A 5671-nucleotide genomic window follows, 5' to 3' on the forward strand; every position below is an offset into this window, starting at 1 on the left:
CATGCCACCAAGGTAACTGTCGGTGCAGAAAGTGACCAACATGTAAATATTTGTAGTTTTGCCGTACGTTGTGATCAGAGATGGCCTAGCACTCAATGACATAGGGTTTATACTGGTTTAGGCAACGTGCCCTATGTCTAGATTGAGTCGGTCGGTGACTTTATTCCTGAGCCTAGGTGCTCGAAGTTTGTAGTGGGGTTACAAACGAGAAGGAGGAAGATGGGGGTACAAGAGGTCTGGTCGGACTCCGGTCGGAAGGGTCGAGTGACGGGAACCCTGCTACCAGCTAAGTGTTCAAGCGTGTGCTTGTGGTTCGAACCTGGTGGTTCTGTGGTTGTGAACTAGCGAACTTGGTTGATCCAATGAATCTAGAATGACTTGAACCACCCTTTCGTTGGGAGAAAGCGCATCTCCTTTTATAGATGAAGGGGACGGTCTTACAAGTGAGAGGGAGAGAGTACGTACGCTTCTAAGCCTTGTTGCCCACGCCAGCGGGTATAGGATGATGGTAGGCACCCACAACACTATTGAGTGTTAGATGCATGTGGGAGGTTGCGTCGTCTTCTTTAGGTATGGCAGATGTCGGTACCTGCTATACTGTTGACGCTCAGAGGCACGTGAGGGTTTTTACCATGTTCGCCCGGTACGGTAAAAGCAGGCGCCCACAACACTGTTGATGCCTAGAGGTATGTGGGGTAGCCTTATCGTATGGGAGTTAATGGCGCCTATAATACTGTAGTGGAAAATGTCGGCGCCTACAACACTGTTGGGGCTCTATCATGCTAGGGAGTTCGCAATGCACTATTTCCATAGGTGTACAGGGTACGGACCCCGGTATTGTGGTTTGACTTGTGCGCCCTACCTTAATTTCTCTGTCCATACCCTGGTCCTTACCGAGCAGGTGTCCCGGTTGGTTTAGTCCCAGTTGGCTCTAAATGCGCCAGTTGGAGAAGAGCAGTGAGCAGGGGTTCGGCGCACCCCCGATCGGAGACGTGGGTCAGAGTCAGAAGTGGTGTTTGGCCAGACCTTCTGGTCGGAGAGGCCATTTGGAGGCAGGCTAGAGACTGAAGCGAGCGCTCCGGTCGGAGAGGCGGGCCGGAGTCAAAAGCAGGCATCGTTCCTCCTCGGCCAGGCCTTCCGGTCGGTGATTGGATCGCCCTTCTGGCCTGTCGTTCAGGCATTTGGGCCGGCCCTTGATTTGCATGTTTGCTTGCAACCTTTGTTCGCTGGGCCTAGCCTTCGCTGGGAAGCCGGTCCCCGAGGGACCCTGGGTTTATGAACCCGACATGAGCCCCTGAGCCCCTAGGCGATTCGGGCGGAATCGTCTGTGTGATTTTTGTCTTGATGGCGGGTGCACGCGAGCGCACCTGTGGGTGTAGCCCCCGAGCCCTCGGGTGATTTGGGCTGAATCGTTTGGGGGATTTTTGTCTTGACGGCGGGTGCGCGCGAGTGCACCCGCGGGTGTAGCCCCCGAACCCCCCGGCGATTCGGACAGAATTGTCTGGGGGGGGGTTTCGTGTTGCCTGCGGGGGAAGCTTTTGTTTTGTTAGTGGGTGCGCATGAGCGCACCCGCGGGTGTAGCCCCTGAGCCCCGGGCGATTCGGGTAGAATGTCCGGGGGGGTTTCAGCGGGTGTGTGTGCATTATGTTTTTAGTTTGAGATAGAGTCGTCAACCAAGGCGTTGTTGCACAGCCGAGGCGGTTCTAGTTTTAGGGACCGGGCAAGACGGAGCTCGCGGATCCTGGCGTCGATGCGCGCCGTGGATCGGGCGAGTCGGAGTCATGGATCGTGGCATCGGTGCAGCCTACGCAGCCAAGGCCGTTAGTTTTAGGGATCAGACAAGACGGAGCTCGTGGTTCCTGGTGTCGGTGCGTGTCGTGGGATCGGGCGAGTCAGAGTCATGGATCCTGAGTTAGTTATTTAGTTTAGGGATCGGGCGAGACAGAGCTCGTGGACCCTGGCATCGGTGCGCGCCGTGGGATCAGGCGAGTCGAAGTCATGGATCCTGAGTTAGTTAGTTTAGTTTAGGGATCGGGCGAGATGGAGCTCGTGGACCCTAGCGTCGGTGCGCGCCATGGGATCGGGCGAGTCAGAGTCATGGATCCTGAGTTAGTTTAGTTTAGTTTTGGGATCGGGCAAGCCAGAGCTTGCGGATCCTGATGGGGCGAGTTTGGGGTCGCAGACCCAGGCGTTTGGAGCGCGGTTCATAGCTGGATGTGGCGAGTTTGGGGTCATAGACCTAGGCGTTTGGAGTTGTAACACCCTAAAATTTGCCTCTTTTAAAATAGAGCTAAAATGATTTATTTATGAATTTTTGTGCACATGAAATATAGGAAAATAAGAAATTTTCATTAATTTAAAATTCATCATAAGGTAGTAACATGTGTGAGCATACATGCTATTGCATCTTATTTATTGTGATGGATGGTGTTGATCCAAAACTCCAAAGTAAATTGGAATGTTTTTGAAAAGAGTTTGAAAATGGCTTTGAAATAAAAGAAAAGAAAGAAGAAAATTAGAGAATAAAAGTATTTCAAAAGTTGTAAAATTTATTTTTTGGAAACTTACCAAAATTTCTCATTTATATTTGAGATGAAAAGTATATTGAAAACATACTTGAATTTGTTTTGAAATTGGCTTGGAATTGGAAACTCAAAGTAGAAAAAGGATTTGTATTTGAAAAATGTTCATTTTCTCATTTTCGGCCCAACTCCAGGAACCGGCCTGGCCTGCTGGCTGGCCCAGCCGCCCCTCCTTCCCCCTCTTTCCTATTTCCTAGCGTCCTCTGCGTGGCCCAGCTTGGCGGCCCACTGCTCCATGCCTATCCTCCGCGCCGCTTCGCACGCAGCCCAGCTTAGCGCGCAGCCCGCTCGGGCCGCTCTTCTCGGCCTGCCTCACGCGTTGCTCGCACGCGCAAGCGCCCGGCCTGCTCGGTTAGACGCCGAACGCCGCCCTTCTCCCTCACTGCGCCATGGGTCCCGCTCGTCAGCGCCCCATGCTCCCTTTCCTTTCTTCTCCGGCTGCTTCTTTCCTTTCCTCTGCCCGTCGATGGCGTAGCCCCGAATGGCAAGTCATAGCCACAGGCGCTCATGTAAGGAAAGCGCTGTAATCACTGCGCCCCGCTCCCCTTCCTCATACGCAACGGCTACTCACCTATAAAGTCCAAACCGAGCGCCTCCCTTCTCCCCCTTTCCCCCTCCGAACTTGAGCTCGCACTCACCGCTCGCACTCACCGCCGCCGGTGAATCCCCTTTCCCCTCCGACGCGCCCGTGAGATCCGCCACGACCCGACGTGCCCATCGAGAAAAAAAAAAAGAAAAATCCTCCACACCCGACACGTTGTAGGTGCCTCCCCTTCTCAATTTCGATTTTGGTTTCATTTTACTCGGATTTTTCCTTCACCCGCCCCATCTCTCTCTCTCCAGTCCACCGCCATCGACGACCCGCCCCTTCGAGCCTCCCCGGACGCCGCGCTCCACTCCAATCGACTCGCGGTGAGCTTCTTCACCTCTCCATGCCTTCTTTTCATCAAATAGCGCCCTGGGACGCCGTAGCATAGGACACCAGCCACCGCCAACAATGGCGCCACTGCGGAATCAACACCCCGCCGTGCTTCCTCGCCTTGGTTTGCAGTCCAGCATGTTTGCGAGAGCTTGTAGATCGATTAGGTGCGCTCATTTTGTCACGGGATGGCCGAAATCGCCCCCCGATGTTCGCCGTAGCGCGTGGCTCGCCGCCGGCCATAGCAGGCTCGCCGGAGGTGCCCTGTAGCCATCGGAGTTTCTCCTGTGCGCCCTGCGCCATCAGATCATAAAGGGACGACCAAGATTAGATATACCGATTCATTGTGTAACCGGTCCACTGTGGCCGTGGACTCAGTCCACGGCGCTGCGTCAGCACACGCCCACACACGCGTGGCACACCGCGCCACTCGCGCAGCGACACGTGGCTACCCAGTCAGCAGCCCCAGTCAAACCCGCAGTCAAAGCCACGCGTTTTATAGTTAAGCCCTCCTATTTTTGTAGAAATGACCCACAATCCATAACAGTTTAAAATAAATACATTTTAGTCCTATTTTTATTCACTTTAGACCCTGTGTTTTCCAGAAATAGTACGCCCAGTCCAAAATCCATTTGAATTTAGATTTTTAATTGTTTTAATTCAAATTTGAGTTCAAGTATTTATAGAAATGCCACCAAACCTTATTTCATGCGTAACTTTTGTGTTTTAAGTCTGATTTGACCCGTTCAAGTTGCGTTAGGATCGTATTTACGTTTTCTACATGTTTATACAACTATTAGGCATGTTTTCAACACTTGGAATTCATGGGTAGATTTAATCTATTGTTTAACTAAAGTAAAACTTGTTTAAATCATAACTTATTCATTTCAACTCTAAAATAGTCCGTTCAAGTTGCGTTTGTTTCATCACGACAAAATATATGCATTAGTAATAATGTTTAATATTTTATTATTTCATAAAAATCATGGTTTAGATCATATCTTGATTAATGATTATGCAACTGGGATTTATACATAAAATATAATTTGTTTTACTTCTGTTTTATAATTTAACTCTAAAATTGACTTAATTTAGTCTATATTATTTATAAATATCTTTTATATATGAATTCATATGGTTAACATAAATGAAGCTTATAGTTTTCTTTTCCATGTAAAAGGCAAACCTTTCGGTAGTTGTATCTTTTCAACCGTAGCTCCGATTAGCGTGCCTCTCGCGACTGTGTGATCGTAGCGATGCGTAGCATCGTATTTCAATCTCTTTTACTTATTTTTCTATGATTGGTGTATTGTTCTGATATAGATGCAATTGTATGCTATGCATGTATGTGTATGGATGTTTGTGTGGTGTTCTATGATTGTCCAGTCGGTGAGACACGTGGTGATCCAAGAAGAAGAAGAAGGACATCGAAGAATAAAGCTTACCGAAGGATCGGAGTGTAAGGCAAGTATAGCATGGGATTATCCTTGTTACCTATTCACATTTAACCACTTAATTCATATTGCATGTGTCTACCTTGATGCCAATAAGGATATCCTAGACATTTGATATCTTGTACCTTGAAACCTTTGGGATATTGCATTGGGTAGTTTTTGCTAGTGCTTAATCAAAACCATGATCTTTCAACTTGACTAATGGTATATGCAATAAACATTAAAATATGACTTTTTAGCAACATGGACACAGGGGGCTGGAGTGTTTAGCTACTTTCTAAATACTTTAGACTCCTCTCCCTAAGGACTTATCTGTAAGTGATCATCCAGGACTTACAATATAGCTATGAGGGCTATATGGCTCTGGCTTTAGCTCAGAATGAGGACCTTTTCTAGCTTGTTAGTGGTTACCTTTAAGGCACACAAGGGTATGTTTCCTTTTCTGCTAGGTTGTGTGTACCGTGCTGTGATGCCCATGCATGCCACTTCTAGAGATGGGCCACATATGCCTAGCGGCCATAACTTGTTAGACGAACCTTTGAAAGGCTTCATAGTGAACCCTACCGACCTTCCTTGGTAGTGGGTCAATAGGCTGATCACCTTGGGCGAAAGGGTAAATCACGACTCACAATGAAAGTGTACAAACTCTACAGAGTATAAAATTGTTATAACAGCCGTACTCACGGACATGAGTGGCCTTGGACCCTTATAGAATA

This window comes from Miscanthus floridulus, chromosome 18 (genome assembly GCF_019320115.1).
Source record: "Miscanthus floridulus cultivar M001 chromosome 18, ASM1932011v1, whole genome shotgun sequence".
NCBI classification, from domain to species: domain Eukaryota; kingdom Viridiplantae; phylum Streptophyta; class Magnoliopsida; order Poales; family Poaceae; genus Miscanthus; species Miscanthus floridulus.